Genomic DNA, 18,260 nt, shown 5'->3' with positions numbered 1-18,260 from the left:
ATCATATTTTCTATTTTAATTACAGTTACAAATTCATTAGGAGTCGGAGTCGGTGCATTTTTTCCCGACTCCGACTCCAGGCACCCAAAATTGCCCGACTCCGACTCCACAGCCCTGGTGCATGGGATGACTCTGTGCATTGTTGGTGTATATGCACCCCCACCTCTGCAGAGATCTTTTCTGGACCACATTACCTGCACCCTGCAAAAATTTCTCCCTGCAAAATTAATGATAATTGGAGACTTTAACGACATTATAGGAGTGGGTAAAGATTCTACTAATCCACTGAGACTTCCCAATGCTGACCTATGTGGATGGGCAGATGCTCTTTCATTAAATGAGATATGGCGATGGAAAAATTCCCAATCAATAGCATACTCACACTTTTCAGCTACTCATAGGTCAGCAGCTAGAATAGATTTGGTGTTTGCTAGCGCAGACTTTATTCAGTGTGTTTCCAGCGCTGCCTATCTTCCAAGCGGTCTCTCCGATCATGCTCCACTGGAAATCAGATGCAGAATTGGTTTACACTATGACAAAAGTCTATGGAGGTTAGACCCTAAATGGATCTCTGACAAAGAGATAGGTGACAAAATTACCCTAGCTATCCAACAATACTGGGACATTAATGACGATACTGCCTCCGCACAAATGGTTTGGGATGCTTTTAAAGCAAACATAAGAGGCGAATATATTAACCAGACGGCTGCCAAAAAGAAAGAATATGCCTCTGCGTACACACTACTACAAAGCGAGGAGGAACAGGCTGCGCTGGAGCACACAAATAGCCCCACGGACTCTACCTATGAAAAGCTTATGCAAACTAAACGCAATCTTAATCTCCATTTAACTGATATTACTAAAACCTCGATCTCAGAATGGAGGCGGCTGACATTCGAGAAAGGGGATAAGAATGGGAAATGACTTGCAAATATTTCAAGGTCCTCAGATACCCATTCCAATATCCCTGAGATTAGGCTCCCCTCAGGTGAAACCACCGCTTCCCCGCCTCAAATCTTAAATTCATTCCATTCCTATTATACAGAACTATATAAATCCCACGCTAAGTCCAATCAAAATGAAATAACTACCCGCTTGTCCACTCTTAACCTGCCTACCCTCCAGGACGATGTCGCCATAGCAATGGAAACAGACATCACGGAGGATGAAATCATGGATGCTATTGCATCTTTCCCCTCTAACAAATCACCTGGTCCGGATGGAATACCCATCAAATTTTATAAAAGATACTCTCGTATCCTAACACCACACTTGCAAAAAACCTACCAAAAATGTCTAGAACAGGATCAACTTCCTCCCTCATTTTATAAAGCCCATGTATTTCTCTTATTAAAAAGTGATAAGGACCCACTAGACCGCCAGTCTTATCGCCCTATTTCCTTACTGATTAATGATCTAAAAATTCTCACCAAAATAATAACAAAAATAATTAATTCCTCAATTACAGATATTGTCAGTGCGGACCAAACCGGTTTCATGCCCCATAAAACCACTGATATAAACCTCAGACGCATTCACACTCACATATGCGGAGTGGTTTAGGATTCCCCCCCCCCCCCCAAAGCTCTTGCGTTCATTGATATTCAGAGAGCGTTTGACTCTAGAATGGCCATACCTTTGGGCCACGCTGTCTACAATGAACTTCGGAGCGAAACTTATCTCCTGGATCACCACTATTTATAAACACCCCGAATCACAGCTAAAAATTGGCTCTGTACTCTCCGAGACAATTAACCTATGCAGAGGTACCAGGCAGGGGTGCCCTCTTTCTCCGGCGCTTTTCGCCCTTGCCATGGAGCCGATTGCATCTGCTCTCAGGCAATCTCCTGACATTACCGGTTTTCGGGTGGGGGCGTTGGAGGAGAGGGTATCCCTGTACGCTGATGACCTGGTTGTATACTTAGCAGAACCGGAGGCCTCACTTAAAGGTGTACTGGACGTCTTTCACACATATGCACCACTATCTGGACTAAATGTCAACTGGAATAAGTCCAAATTATTGCCACTTAATGTAATTCCCACCCTCCAATCCCCACTAGAGTTAAGGCTCATACACACATCAGACCATGGTCTTTGGAAAATGAAAGATCACAGACCAGTTTTACCCCCTTCCATGTAGTATGAGAGCCATACCTACACAGTCTATTCTATGGAGCTGAACTCCCCATCAGAAAAAAAACTTTGCAAGATGCTGCACACACAGATGCTGTACAGACACAAAAGATCAGTAGCTGCAAAAGATCTGTTCCTGCCAAAAATCCAACCCTGCAAATTGCAATGATAGTCTATGAGATCTGCAGATCATCATACACACATGATTTAACTGACAGATCTGCAGATCTGAAAATCCAACCTGGTGGATCTGATCTGCAGATGAATGTCAGTTAAATCGTGTGTGTACGATGATCTGCAGTTCTCATAGACTATCATTGCAATTTGCAGGGTTGGATTTTTGGCAGGAACAGATCTTTTGCAGCTACAGATCTTTTGTGTCTGTACAGCATCTGTGTGTGCAGCATCTTGCAAAGTTTTTTTTCTGATGGGGAGTTCAGCTCCATAGAATAGACTGTGTAGAGTATGGCTCTCATACTACATGGAAGGGGGTAAAACAGATCTGTGATCTTTCATTTTCAAAAGACTATGGTCTGATGTGTGTATGAGCCTTAAGTCCCTAAAACTAAGTATCTTGGGGTTTGGATTACAAATGACATTTTACATTACCTTGGAAATAATATTATCCCATTGATACAGCACACAAAACAGCACACAAAACAGATACTACAAGGCTGGCAGACCCTTCCCTTGTCTCTTATTGGTAGAATAAACCTCATAAAAATGAAATTACTTCCCAAATACCTCTACCTTTTCAGAAACTCCCCAATTTGGATTCCCAAACAACTAATTACAAACCTTAACTCTCTACTCATTAGCTTCATATGGCACAACAAAATCCCAACAATTAGTCGGGAAAAATTACAGAGACCCTGGACGGAGGGAGGTCTTGCATTCCCAGATCTCTTTAAATACTTTATTGCAAGCCAGCTAGTGACTGCTAGATGGTGGCTCATACAAGACAATTCCAATGCAGCCATGGTTTTAGATGCAGCCATGCTGGGGTCCTTCGAAGCCCTTAACCAAATAGTCTATAGGGGTCTTACTGCCCCCTACAACCTAGTGCCAAACATGAAAACCGTCCTCAAAGCATGGAACACTGCCATGAGCTCGGCACTCCACTCCAAACAAACTATCTCCCAAAACTCCCTTATGGAACAACCCATCCCTGCAACAATTCTATAAAATCCCCGACCCTATAGTGTGGATAGCCAAAGGAGTCACCCACATCGAACATATAATAGCATCTGGAACCCTTACCCAATTTGATACCCTTAAAGAAAAATTTGCACTACCTAATTCGCATTTCTTTAGATACTTACAAATCAGACATGCGTTCTCTAAACAATTCGGTAATAACATAGTTAGGGTTGGCCTCTCAGACCTGGAAGAAATACTATATAAAGAACATCTACCTAAAACCCTTTCGGAAATTTATAAAAGTATTATTCTAATAACAGAACCACATATTTCCTTCTTCAAACAACCCTGGCAAACGTTACTACCTAACATAGATGATGAGGAATGAGAAGATGCTTGGATCAAACCCTTTAATTATCTTATTGCTTCCAGGGATAGGTTAATACAATTTAAAATTCTTTACAGAGCATACTTAACACCTGCAAAGCTTTCCAAATTTAACCCCAATGTACCTGTACTGTGCTGGAGATGTGGCGTGGCAGAAGCCGATATTGACCATATCTTGTGGGAGTGCCCCAAACTTGTTCCCACTTGGACCAGAGTACGGGAATTCATAACCAGAGTTACTAAAATAACCATTCCTAACGATCCACTAATATGTATATTGGGAATAGTATCCGGCATAGCACGCCTTAGTATCCGGCATAGCACGCCTTAGTATCCGGCATAGCACGCCTTAGTATCCGGCATAGCACGCCTAAGGGCGCAGCAGGCGCTGGTTGGAATATTACTCTACTACTATAGGAAATCCATAGTCCTTAACTGGAAAAAAGAGGACCCTCCTTCTCTGTTATTCTGGAAAAAACTGGTTAACGATTCTGTTCACCTATATAAGGCCGCATATATTGCTAGGGGCTGCCCCAAAAAATTTGAGAAAGTATGGAAGCCATGGACGAGCAACAAATTAACGGCATAAGTGTCACATAAGTACACAGTCTAATACATTGTCATGTAGATCTTTAATACTGCTAAATACTGTGATAAGCCTATGGAAGTCTTTCTGAAGCTCCTTATATCCTGCTTTAAAGTGATGTGCTAGGGGGGAGGGGGGTGTAATGCTTTATCGGGTTAGAGTCTTGAATGTCTGGTAAATGTTGTATGGAGTATGTTATCCCACCAGCGAGTGGGAACTTTCTGTTTTTGTTGTTATATTTTAAAACAAATAAAAAGAATGTTTAAAAAAAAAAAGAAAAAAAGCTTTCACAACCAAACAAAGGGTCCACTCCAAAACTGCCCCAATCCTTGAAAGAGTCCAGGTCCATGAATGTGTGCACAGTTCAAGCCATGGCCAAAAATGCCATCCAAAAGTTCGGTGCAAGGTCCATGGTCATGTTTACATGGGGCAGAGGAGAGAGCACAAGGTCCTTCAGGATTGCTGCACATTGCTCCACATTAGGTTTCTCGGTGTGAACCAAGCCCATCAAGGTGTTTTTTCCCAAAAACATATAATCTATACATATGAAACAAAAGAAGAAACATAGTGTAAGTGCAAAACCTATTCTTGATATTGGTAAAGCCTATTATAAATACTACCAGAAACCCAGGAGTACAGTACCCATCACAGGTCTGATCTACATATTGATTTAGCCCAAAAATCCTGACCAATCCATTTCCTCATTTATGCCAGTTGGGGACATTGTATTGAGTTGGTATATCCATCTAGCCTCTCGCTTGAGAAGATTCTTGGATATATCCCCACCTCTTATGCCCATATTGGTTTGTTCAAGCCCACAAATTCTAGTCCCTACGCAGGATCCGCCATGTGCATAATGGTAATGAGCTGCCACTGATGTTCAACTAGTTCCTTCCTCTAAATCTCTTTTAGCCAACCTAATCATTGAAAAATGTTTTTGAATCCTTGTTTTCAATATATTTTTTGTTTGGCCTACATAAATTTTATTGCACGGGCATATGATGGCATAGACCACTCCTTTACTTTTACAGTTGATATACTTCTGGATTTTATAGGTCTTTTTTCTCCCACTATCCTGTATTTCCATACACGGGCGCATATACTCACATATATTGCAATTTCCACAGGGGTGGCTGCCACAAAGCCTCCCCAAAGTGCGTTGGTTACCTTGTAGGTCTGTAATGACTAGAACAGAGCTTATCTTTTAAAGTTGGACATCATCTTGCTGTTATAGCGGGGTGTGGACTAATATGTTTGGCAATATCTGTATCTGAACATAAAATGGGCCACGTTTTATTCAAAATTTTATAGATGTCTCTCCATTGGTTGTTGAAAGTTGTACTGAGCCTTACCATGGACATAGTCGTTTGTTTCTTAGTGTGAAGGAGTTTCGGACGTTCTGACGATTTCGCTCTTTCATAAGCCCTGGATATAAACTTCCGGGGGTAACCTCTTTTTTGAAACCTCTCAGTCATTGTATGAGCCTGTGTGACAAAATCATCTGAGTTAGAACATATGCGTCGCAACCTGAGGAATTGACCTGTGGGTATATTATTTTTCAAGGACCTGGTATGTGCACTATTATAGTGCAAAAGTGCATTCACCGCTGTTTCTTTACAATAAAGGTCTGTACTTAGATATCCATCTGGAGAGTCTGATTTTCAGGTCCAAGAACTCCACATCTGTTGACGAAACATGTTTTGTTAATAATATATTCATCTGGTTGTCATTTAAGGAGTCTATAAATTGGTCACACAGTTCCCTGGGTCCCCCCCCAGAGCATAAAAATATCATCTATGAACCTATACCACCCCAAAATATAGAGGCGGTATGGATCCATGGTTTGACCAAAAACCACTTCTCTCTCCCAGAGGCCCAGAAAAAGGTTTGCTACCGAAGGCGCGCATTTCGCATGCCCATTGCTACTCTGCAAATCTGTTTGTGATCTACAACAATTTATTTTACAACTTATGGATTTTGTATTGGACCACAACTATTTTCTTTTCAACAATAAATACTACAAACAGATTTGCGGATTCACGGGTTTCGTGCGCACCTTCCTATCTTAATTTAAACGCCGGTTTGCGGCGAAAGAACACTGTTTCTCCTCTCCTTGATAAAGCGGGGTTGCGCCCGCGTAACTATTCGATCGGCTTCGATCGCCTCCAGGATTTCCTGAAGGGCTTCCCCCGTCGCCTTGGCGACAGGGCGGGATGACGTCACCGACGTCGTGATGTCATTGGGAGTCCCGATCCACCCCTCAGCACTTCCTGGCACTGATTGGCCAGGCAGCTCACGGGGTCTGGGGGGGGGGGGGGTGGCGCGGCGGGTAGCGGCGGCGATCGGAATGCACACGCAGCTAGCAAAGTGCTAGCTGTGTGTTGCAAAAAAAATTATTTTGCGAATCGGCCCAGCAGGGCCTGAGAAATCCTCCTGCGCGGCATAGCCCATGCTCAGCACGGGCTTACCGCCAGGGAGGTTAACAGTTTCACAGCATCAGAACTTTGTTTCTCTTATACAAGACTCATTTTTAGCTGCACAGAAGAAAACTGCCCGGGCTTTTTTCCCCTGATGCTGTTCAAAGCATGATGGGATTTCTGATGTTGCTCTCGTTCTGCTGTTTTGGTGCAAAAATTTTTTCTTACATTTTGATTTTGACATTTGAAGCCTAGCGTGTGCAGCTGGGAGGGGTGATCAGGACACAGGACAGTTGGAACTGTGTGTCCTGCTCCCTGTCACCTCCTTTCAACCAAAAAGATGGCTGCCCCCATGACAAAGATGGCAGCCCCCATGAATCACAAACATTTGCCTGTTCTTTTAAAACAGGGTGAGTAAGAGATTATATTACCTATCTATTCTAATTAACATAACTAATGTAACTTAATGACAGTATGTTTGTTTAGGCTGAAGTTCCCCTTTAATATACAATGTTGTGTCCTTGACCCTAGCACACTCAGTTTTTTCTCACAAGGGTGCGAACAAAACCTTTTTCACTTACATATCATCGTCTAAAATCAACACCCTTATATACATCCCTTTTACCCACATCTAACCAATCAGATTTAAACACCAGCAGCCAATTAGGAAGAGGTGGACATCCAGCGGACCTGATGGAGAACAGCCCCACCTAATATGTAAATTACAGACCTCCCTTTTGGTGGTGCTTCTTGTAATAGAAGGAGAAAGCATAACAGGGGAGGTCTATCCTTTATATGCTATCCCCTCCCTCCCTCTCATCAAGGGAACATGGGGGAGTAATATGCAACAATCTGCGCTCTATATCTGCCCACTCACCAACCTCCGTCAAGCAGATGGGCCGTGTGTGGTCTCCGCCCCCCACCGCAACTTCACGTCGATGACATCAGACGTTTGCATCACCTCCCCTTTGATGCGTCCATTCAGACGCAACCGCTTACTCGTCATGCGTTCAAGTTAAGTCGCATGCCCGCTAGCGTCACTGAGACGGCGCATATTACATACGCTACATCTCCATAGCGACGCTGTACGCGTAACCATGGCTACCAAGCCAATAGGTATACGCGTCTATACCAATACAATGCGGTTAGCAATGGGGGATGCTAATCATATTGCCGCTGAAGGAAAGAGATACTCACCACTCGCCCCCTGCTGTCTGGAGATGGTATTTTGACCTTACAAAGGGAATTTTTATAAAATAAAAGGATGTCCACGAGTCCTCCTTATGGGTGCTGGCTTCCATCTGTAATTAAACACATAAATACAATATTAGAATATGATCATCTAAACCCTCTTTAGATAACACAGCAGCATCATAGATCTACAAAATTGTATAAATCAATCATCATAAACAGGGCAACAGATCATTTTCCCTGTTCATCCCTCCCCTCCCCAAAGTACCCAATCTGCGGATCCACCGTGCTTCTTTAGTCAACAGCATCTTATTCCTATCTCCTCTCCTCATATATTAAAGGGAACTTGGTCAATTACCTGAACCCCTCAATTGTGCCACCGAGTGTCCAAATTGTTTAGAATGACAGGAGACTGCTTGATCTTGCTCACCACTTATCGCTGTTTTATGCGACGATATCCTATCTTTCAACGCTTGGGTGGTCTTACCCACATATCCTAACCCACATGGGCATTTAATTAGATAAATCACATAAGTTGATTCACAATTATAGTGGCCCTCTACATAATATTTCCATCCAGTCTTAGGGTGAGTAAAGCAGTCCCCCTTTGTGACATATGAAATGAAACAAAGACCGCACTCACGTCAGTGGGTAGGCTGGTGCCGGGCCCCAAGGCTTCTATCAAACACTGTCGTCATGGAGGAGTCCGCACACAGACTTGTCGGAGCAATCACCACAATTTTATTGTCCCATCACATGTATAAAGATACACAGTCAGACCTGCATAGGCCTATGCAGGTCTGACTGTGTATCTTTATACATGTGATGGGACAATAAAATTGTGGTGATTGCTCCGACAAGTCTGTGTGCGGACTCCTCCATGACGACCCCTTTGTGACATGACTGCACATGTGACAATTTAAGCAAGGAAATGTTCCCTTTCTGCTTCCTCCCACTCTAGTTTGCTCGTAAGTATGTACCACCTTATCCTTAATAGATGGCGGTCGCCGGAATGACATTAAGGGTGGATGTCTAAATTCCTCAATGTGAGGGAATGCAGTCTGCAGGATTTTCCAATGTTTCTTAACCCTCCTGGCGGTTTGCAAAAAAATCGCCAGGGGGCAGCAAATCTTTTTTTTTAAATTTTTTTTTTTTTTTTTCATGTAGCGAGACAAAGTCTCGCTACATGATAGCCGCTGCTCAGCGGCATCCCCCAAGCCCCTCCGATCGCCGCCGGCGATCGGAGATCCGGAGATCCCGTTCAAAGAACGGGATCTCCTGGAGGGCTTCCCCCGTCGCCATGGCGACGGGCGGGATGACGTCACCGACGTCATCGACGTCGTGACGTCAGAGGGGACTCCGATCTGCCCCATAGCGCTGCCTGGCACTGATTGGCCAGGCAGCGCACGGGGTCTGGGGGGGGGGGGCGGCCGCGGCGAGAGGAATTGCGGCGGATCGGCGGGTAGCGGCGGCGATCGGGCACTGCACGCAGCTAGCAAAGTGCTAGCTGCGTGCAGCAAAAAAAAAATTATGCAAATCGGCCCAGCGGGGCCTGAGCGGTGCCTTCCGGCGGCATAGCCCGAACTCAGTTCGGGCTTACCGCCAGGAAGGTTAATGGCCATCCCTATTTTGTCACTTAAACTGTTATATGTACTAACAAAAGGAATTCTTGGGCCCCCAAGACCTCCCGTGTTCTGCTTTCTCCTTCTATTACAAGGAGCACCACCAAAAGGGAGGTCTGTAATTTACATATTAGGTGAGGCTGTTCTCCATCAGGTCCGCTGGATGTCCACCTCTTCCTAATTGGCTGCTGGTGTTTAAATCTGATTGGTTAGATGTGGGTAAAAGGGGTATATAAGAGTGTTGATTTTAAACAATGATCGTATGTAATGCTGAACAGCTTGAGAAAGGTTGCATGACCGAAACAGCGGGGCTGTCGCTGCTACAGATTACTTTTTAACCCACTTTTTAATGGAATAAAAGAGCTTTAATACAAATTGGTGGTGCCGACTCTACTGTGGACTACTTATTTCTCAGCTACGCTTACTATTCAGCCACGCAGAACGAATCCTAGCTTTCCAAGGAGTCGCTAATCTCAGCCCAAATGTCCTAGCAAGTCCCCTTCTTTCCCTCTCCTCCCACCTACCCACCCTAACATGCCCCAATGAAGCGGCTGCACAATATAACCTTGCCCTCTCACCTGCTTTTAGATCAAGCTGCCCCCTCAATCTTCCGCCCTAACAAGCCCCCCAACCCTGGCACAACACCCACACACGTAACCTCAGGAAAGAAACTAGAGCAGTCGAACGGAAATGGAGGAAATCAAGTCTCAATCCTGATTTCCTAGATTACAAGGCCAAACTGTTACTCTTCCACACTGCCCTCTCTGAGGCTAAACAAAGGTACTTTGCAGCACTGATTGGAACCCAAGCTTCCAACCCTCGACAGCTTTTTGCTACCTTCAATTCCCTCCTCAACCCACTCCTCCCCCTCCCAGGTCCTCCCTCTCCCAGCTCCTCCCTCTCAGCCAACGACTTTGCCAACCACTTCACCACTAAAATTGCAACAATACGCAATGAAATTCCCTCCTCCTTCCCTCCCTTCCCAACGCCTCTCAGGTTGTCCCCTTGCCTTCCCTCCCAGCTGCTCCCCTGTCTCATCCACCCCTCGCCTCTTTTGCTCTTGCCACCTTTGATGAAGTCAGCCTGCTGCTAGTGGCTTCCCCCCCCCCCCCCCACATCCTCTCCCTGTGATCCGGTACCCGCGAATACTCTTCGTCCCCAATTCCCTGACCTGGCCCCAGTCCTCACCTCCTTGTTCAATCTCTCCCTTTCCACAGGCATCTTCCCCAAAGCATTCAAACAGGCCACTGTACTTCCCCTGCTGAAAAAACCCTCACTCGACCCATCCCTACCCTCAAACTACCGCCCAATCTCCCTCCTTCCCTATGCTTCTAAACTCCTCGAACGCCTAGTCCACCAACGCATTACCCAATACATCAACACCAATACCCTACTTGACCCCCTACAGTCTGGGTTCCGACCTGCACACTCAACTGAAACAGCCCTCACCAAGGTGGTCAACGACCTTACCCTTGCCAGGGCCAAAGGCAGTTATTCCATCCTGCTCCTCCTTGACCTCTGCAGCATTTGATACTGTTGACCACTCCCTTCTCCTCCAATCACTACAGTCCATGGGCATCCATGGTCTTGCCTTGGCCTGGATCTCCTCCTACCTATCCAATCGCTCCTTCACCACTTCCTTCAACGGCTCCTCCTCAACCCCTGCCCTCCTCTCAGTTGGGGTCCCCCAGGGCTCTGTTCTAGGCCCTCTTCTTTTCTCCATATACACTTCCTCAATTGGCAAGCTTATCTCCTCCCTGGGCTTCAATTACCACCTTTATGCAGATGACACTCAGATTTACCTCCATACCCCCGATCTCTCATCCACCACCATAAACAAGGTTTCCTCGTGTCTCTCAGCAATTTCCTCCTGGATGTCAGCTAGGTTCCTAAAGCTTAACCTAGACAAAACTGAGCTCCTGATCTTTCCACCCCATGCTGCTGCACCCCTCCCAGATTTCCACCTCACAATCGACAACACAACCATTCTCCCTACCTCCCAGGCCCGCCGTCTGGGTGTCACCTTGGACTCTGACCTCTCCTTCATCCCACACATCCAAAACCTCACCAGAGCCTGCAATTTCCACCTCCGTAATATCTCCAAGATCCGCCCCTTCTTAACCCCGGACACGACCAAACTGCTCATCCATGCCCTCATCATCTCCCGCCTTGATTACTGTAACTCCCTCCTTTCTGGCCTCCCCCTGAAACGCACTGCCCTCCTTCAATCAGTGATGAACGCGGCTGCAAGACTCATCCATTCTTCGCACCGCTCTGCATCCACATCTCCCCTTTGTGAATCCCTGCACTGGCTCCCTATCCGTTTCAGGATAAGTTTCAAGATTCTATGCCTGGCCTATAAATCTGTGCACAAAACCTGCCCTACCTACATCTCGGAGCTTGTTCACAGGTATACACCATGTCGCCCCCTCCAATCCTCCAACGACCTTCGCCTCACCACCCCACGCATTTCACACTCCCATGCCCGCCTGCAGGATTTCTCAAGAGCTGCCCCCACCCTCTGGAATGCCCTTCCACCACCCATAAGACTTGCTCCCTCTTTCAACACATTCAAGCAAGCCCTCAAAACCCACCTCTTTATGATGGCCTACCCACCTCCTACCACACAGTAACTCTCTAAGGAATATTTAACAGCCCCCCCTAGTGTTTCCACCCCTCCCTTTAGATTGTAAGCCTCTGGCAGGGTCCTCCATTCCCTAGTGTAATCTACAGGATCATGTGCTCCTGTCCTATGACAGCCTGTACTTGTATTACTGGGCCTACCTAACCAGCCCATATTGCATGATCATGTATTTTGTACAATTTGCATGTATAACTTTGTTCTATGTTGTATAACCCTATGTTTGTCATCCTTGTATCATTGTACATATTTATTGTCCAGCGCTGCGTAATATGTTGGCGCTTTATAAATACAATAAATAATAATAATAATACTACTGTCCGAAAAGCCAGATAGATAAAACAGTGTGTTTTTAACTGTTTTAATTCACAGTTATTAGAATCCGTGAGGTTAGATCCTCTGCCCTTCTGCAGAAGTGGTGGCAGTTTTGTACCCTGAAATAGTGTGTAATTTGTGTTACTGTTAACAGGGCTGTGGAGTCGTAGTCAGGGCAATTTTGGGTGCCTGGAGTCGGAGTCGGGAAAAAATGCACCGACTCCGACTCTTAATGAATTTGTAACTGTAATTAAAATAGAAAATATGATAAAATGTTCTATTTCTCAAATAATAGTCATTAAAAATAATGTATATATACAGTATATATATATATATATACAGTAATAGCTGTGCTTAGTCCACAAAAATGAAATAAACCAATCAAAATTAGTTACTTGTGCTGCTTCAATAAAGCAGTCCCCATATTTTTAAGGTCAGATATACACATCTGATTGTAACTGTATATATGATATGTACACAGGAATCTCTTATATATACTAAATAACATCTATGCTGTAAGAATAAAGCCTGATGTGTAGCTGTGTCACTAATAGAGATGGTCAATGAGATGGAAATAATTCTGCATTGATGCTGATCTATGCAAATGTACGCACTCTCTTTGCTCATGAAATCAAATAATTTGATATGTTTGGTTTGGTGACTACAAATTAAAGGGTACCTGAGAAGGATGAAAAGTAAAGTTTTCTACATACCTGGGGCTTCCTCCACCCCCCCTTCAGGCCAGTCAGTCCCTCGCTGTCCTCCATCACCTGGATCTTCTGCTATTCAGTCAGTCAGCGCAGTCCAGCCACTTGCCGCTCGCACAGCCAGGAGCATTCTGCACCTGCGCAATAGGTGTAGTATGCTCCTGGCGGCGGAGTGTGTGCATGCGCACTACACCCGACTGGCTCAAATACCTGGACTCATAGCAGAAGATCCAGGTGGTGGAGAAGGACAACGAGGGACTGATTATCCTGAAGGCGGCTGGCGGAAGCCCCAGGTATGTATAAAACTTTAATTTTATATGTCTCAGGTTTACTTTGTTACACAGTAGTACTATACTCTACATATGCACTCCCCACAGAGCTGCAGGGAATCCACTGAGAATGTTGTGCACATTGAACACAGAGGTGTTGTCTGTCACCCATAAACCTTGTTCAGATTGTGCATGAAGAATGTGTAATAGAGGAAGAATTGCCTCTTTCTCCTGCAGAGTACCTGCATATCACTCTTACATGTAGCCACAGTTACATTGCCTAGGGCCTGATCCATGTTCAGATTGTGCATGAAGAATGTGTAATGGAGGAAGAATCCCCTCATTCTCCTGCAGAGTACCTGCACATCATTCTTACATGTACCCACAGTTACTTTGCCTAGGGCCTGATCCATGTTCAGATTGTGCATGAAGAATGTGTAATAGAGGCAGAATCTCCTCATTCCCCTGCAGAGTACCTGCACATCACTCCTACATGTACCCACACTTACATTGCCTAGGGCCTGATAGATGTTCTTTGTTCCGGTCTGTACCTTTTACAAGTACTCTTACCAAGGACTAGTTTTAGTCTAAAGGGAATAAATATAGTAGTCTCCATATCCTTCTCACTTCAGTTGTCTTGTAAAATTCCTAAGCATTGGCAGTTAGAGACGAATTTTACGTTACATACTTTTAATCAACAAAATTGTAATATGCAAATTAGAGGAGTCGGAGTCGAGGAGTCTGAGTCGGTGGAATCCTAAACTGAGGAGTCGGAGTCGGTGGATTTTTGGACCGACTCCACAGCCCTGACTGTTAAGCCCAATCTACACGATATGATTCTTTGTACGATTCTATTTACGATTCGATTAAATCCGACATGTCTGATCGGGATTCAATTCTATGCAATTCGATTTGCCATTGTTTTGCAATGGCAAATCGAACTGAATCGAATCCCGATCGGACATGTCGGATTTAATCGAATCGTAATTGAATCGTACAAAGAATCGTATCGTGTAGATTGGGCTTAACTCGCAAGCTCCCTTCTAGCCTGTCTGCTGCCCAAATTCCAACAGTTTAAGCTCATCGATTGCGTCCAGAGGTTGGACAGTTTGTGGGTTGAAATACATTGGAAAGCACTGAGCGGTCCGGGCATTAGGGGGCCTGTGATACTATGTAAATACAAATTTTCATTTTTTGATAGTGTAGGAAGGGCTTAGAATGTCTCCTGGTGTTTTAGTCAGAATCAGAATCCTTTATTTCGCCAAGCACGACTAGGTCATACCCGGAATTGGTTTCGGCATGTACAGGGCTAGGTGTGGAATAAGATATACAATACAATACAGTACAAAAACAATACAGTGAAACAGTACAAATACAGCGAATTAACCATAACCATAAACGCTGACACAAGTTTGAGCTCAAGTATGTAAAGTGTACGATGTGCGGCAGTGCAGTCATGTGCTACCGAATGCTACTTGAATGGGGCAGGTTAGAGAGTTTCATAGAGTTTAAAGAGTTTACAGCTGAGGGAAAGAAGCTATTTCTGTGTCTTGCAGTCTTGGTGTAGATGGACCGGAATCTCCGGCCCAAGGGGAGCCGCTGGAAGAAGCGGAAGCCTGGGTGAGATGGGTCATTTACGATCCTCAGAGCTCTGGAGCAAAGTCTGGAGTTGTAGAGTTGGTCTAGAGAGGGGAGTGATTTCCCGATGATTCTCTCTGCTGATCTTATGACCCTCTGTAGTTTGTGCCTATCGCTGGCGGAGGAGCCGGCGTACCAGACGAGGATGGAGGAGCAGAGGACAGATTCAATTGTGGCAGTGTAGAAGCTCGTCAGGAGCTCCCGGGCCATCCCGAACTTCTTCAGTTGACGTAGGAAGAATAGCCTCTGCTGGGCTTTCCTCTGAGTGGAGGACGTGTTTTCCAAGTTAGGTCCTTGGAGATTGTAGTGCCTAGAAGGCGCGTGCAGGGAACCCTTTCCACTTCTGTACCATCGATACGGATTGGAGGTGGGGTGACAGCATGTTTTCTAAAGTCAACATTCATCTCTACTGTTTTTGCGGTATTAAGGACTAGGCCGTTCTCCCTGCACCAGAGGCAGATTCTGTCCACCTGCTTGTGGTATTGTTGCTCGTCGTTTCCGGAGATGAGGCCAACTATTGTTGTATCATCAGCAAATTTGATGACTTTGACAGAGTTCTCTGTGGACCTGCAATTGTTGGTGTATAGGGAGAATAAGAATGGGGACAGAACACATCCTTGAGGGGCACCTGTATTGGTGGACCTTGGTTGCGAGATGATAGTGTCTAGCTTGACAACCTGGGATCTGTTGCTCAAGAAGTCTGTGATCCAATGGCGTAGGGTGGGGTGGACCCCGAGGCCAGCCAGGTTCTCCTGGAGTATTTGGGGGCTGATGGTATTAAACGCCGAGCTGAAGTCTAGTAAGAGGATCCTGGCGTAGGAGTTTGGTTTGTCAAGGTGTTCATTGACGAGCTCCAGGCAGATGTTTATGGCGTCATCAGTGGACCTGTTCGCTCTGTATGCAAACTGGAACGGGTCCAGCTGTGCCTCAGTGGAATGTTTTAGGAGGGGCAGAACCATGCTTTCAAAGGTTTTCATGATGACAGAAGTGAGAGGCACCGGCCTGAAGTTGTTGAGGTCAGAGACGCCCTGCTTTTTGGGGACAGGGATGATGGTGGACCTCTTGAAACACGCTGGAACTTTGCCTTCCTGGATGGATTTGTTGAAGATGGAGGAGAGAATCAGGGCTAGCTGCCGTGCACAGGTTTTCACACAGGCTGGTGACACTCCATCCGGCCCTGAGGCTTTCCTCGCATTCATCTTTGACAGGTGCTTCAGGATGTCGTCCTCATTTACAGCCAGGGGAGGTAGGCTTGGGAGCAAGACATCTAATTCGGGGGAGGTGGTGGGAGGCCCAGTGGGTGCTGCCTGGTTCTCAAATCTGCTATAGAATTCACTGAGGCTCTCGGCAAGCTCGGTGCTGGGAGTTGTGTGTTGATGGGGAGGTTTATAGTTCGTAGCGGCTTTAAGCCCCTTCCAGACGGCACGTGAGTCTCTCGAGGAGAGGTCCTGTTCTAGTTTTGCTGCGTAGTTCTTTTTTGCGGCTCTCAGTTCTCTGTTTAGGATGTTTTTTGCCTCCCTATAGTCTTCCTGGTTGCCAGACTTGTACGCCATTTCCTTGTTCCTCCTCAGGTGCCGTAGTTTGTTAGAGAACCACGGTTTGTCATTCGGGAAGTGCTTGCGAGTCTTCGTTGGTATACAGTGGTCCTCACAGAAGCTGATGTACGAGGATATGTTGTCCGCCCACTCGTCTAAATCAGGCACTTCCAGGGCCTTCCAGTCCGTACAGTCAAAGCAAGCTTGGAGTTGTAGTTTGGCATCATCTGACCATACTTTGCTGGATTTTAGGACCGGTTTTGCGGTTTCCAGGCGCCTCCTATAGGTGGGTGTTAGGTGGATGAGGCCGTGTTTGGATGAGCCTAGTGCTGCCCACGGGACAGCCTTGTATGCGTCCCTCATGACTGTGTAACAGTGATCTAGAGTGTTGGCGTTCCTAGTGGGGCAGGTGATGTGTTGGTGGAAGCGTGGGAGCTCTCGGCGGAGGTTGGCTTTGTTAAAATCGCTCAAGATGATGAACAGAGAGTCTGGGAGGGCTGTCTCCCACTGCGTGAAAGCGTCGCTGAGGACACTCAGGGCAGAACTGACGTTGGCGTCAGGTGGGATATACACACCAACGAGAACGTAGGAAGAGAACTCTCTGGGGGAGTAGGTCGGCCTGCAGTTTACAATAAGGAGTTCAAGGTCCGGGGAGCATATCTTGGCTAGTACGGGGTGTTCGGGCACCAGGTGGAGCTGACGTAGAGGCAGATGCCGTCACCTTTCATTTTTCCTGAGAGCGAGCTGTCTCTGTCTGCTCGGATGAGGTTGTAACCTGGGAGATGCAGGGCGCTATCCGGGATACCGTCATGCAGCCACGTTTCTGTGAAGCAGAAGACTGGGGTGTTGCTGCCAAGTCCTCTATTGTTGCTTAGGAGCCGCAGTTCATCTAGCTTGTTAGGGAGGGAGCAGACATTTGCGAGGAGGATCGCAGGTATGGATGATCGCAGTCCTTTCCTCCACAGCCTCACACAGGCACCAGCCCTACAGCCTCTCTTGCGATGGCTTTCGCGGGTCTTTGACACAGGGGGAGTGATTTTTTTTGGACATGGCTCCAAACAGAGTCGAATAGGAGCCTGTCTATATGGTGCAGGGCTGCGTTAGTCCTCTCTGAAGTCTCATTTATATGATTTTAATGTAACGATTATACTTTACATCCCCATGTATGACCATGGCATTGTGTGTTCAGAATCAGAAACTTTATTTTCCAAGTGCGACCGAGGTCGAACCCAGAATTGGTTGTGGTTCACATGGCAGTGGCAACAGGCAATAGACAATAACATAACAAGCGAGACAGTCATAGACAATAGCAATAATACATCAAGACAGGCAGTACCTATACATTTTTAACGGTCTATGCAGTACAATATGCGGTTGGCTCATGAGCAGAAATCCTCCGGGTTTGGATATTGTGCTGCACAGGGATAAAGTAAGTTCATTGAAAGATTCAGCACCTTGAGTAGAGCTCTGCCAAGAAGAGCATCAGGTTACTAGCTGGGTAATTTACTGGCCCGGGTTCCAGTGTGCCTTGTCCAGGCTAATTGGCTAATTTGACCTGAAGCGACTAGCGTACCGACGAGAGGCAGGAGTTCAACAGGAGGGCTACTTGGGGAAAAAAGGTGTCTCTACGCCTGTTAGTCCTCGGGCGGGTGGTCCTGTAGCGTCGACCCAATGGGAGG

The 18,260-nt window shown here is 46.0% G+C and overlaps 1 protein-coding gene across 2 annotated transcripts in view; it reads left to right on the top strand.

Annotated features, from left to right (window-relative positions):
- Positions 1-18,260, top strand: part of LOC137532599 (NACHT, LRR and PYD domains-containing protein 3-like) — a 738,694-nt gene that overhangs the window by 188,838 nt on the left and 531,596 nt on the right. The window lies entirely within an intron of this gene.

The sequence above is a fragment of the Hyperolius riggenbachi genome, chromosome 1 (genome assembly GCF_040937935.1).
Source record: "Hyperolius riggenbachi isolate aHypRig1 chromosome 1, aHypRig1.pri, whole genome shotgun sequence".
Lineage (NCBI taxonomy): Eukaryota > Metazoa > Chordata > Amphibia > Anura > Hyperoliidae > Hyperolius > Hyperolius riggenbachi.
The sequence above is the reverse complement of the archived record's forward strand: the minus strand, read 5'-3'. Positions and strand labels throughout refer to the sequence as shown.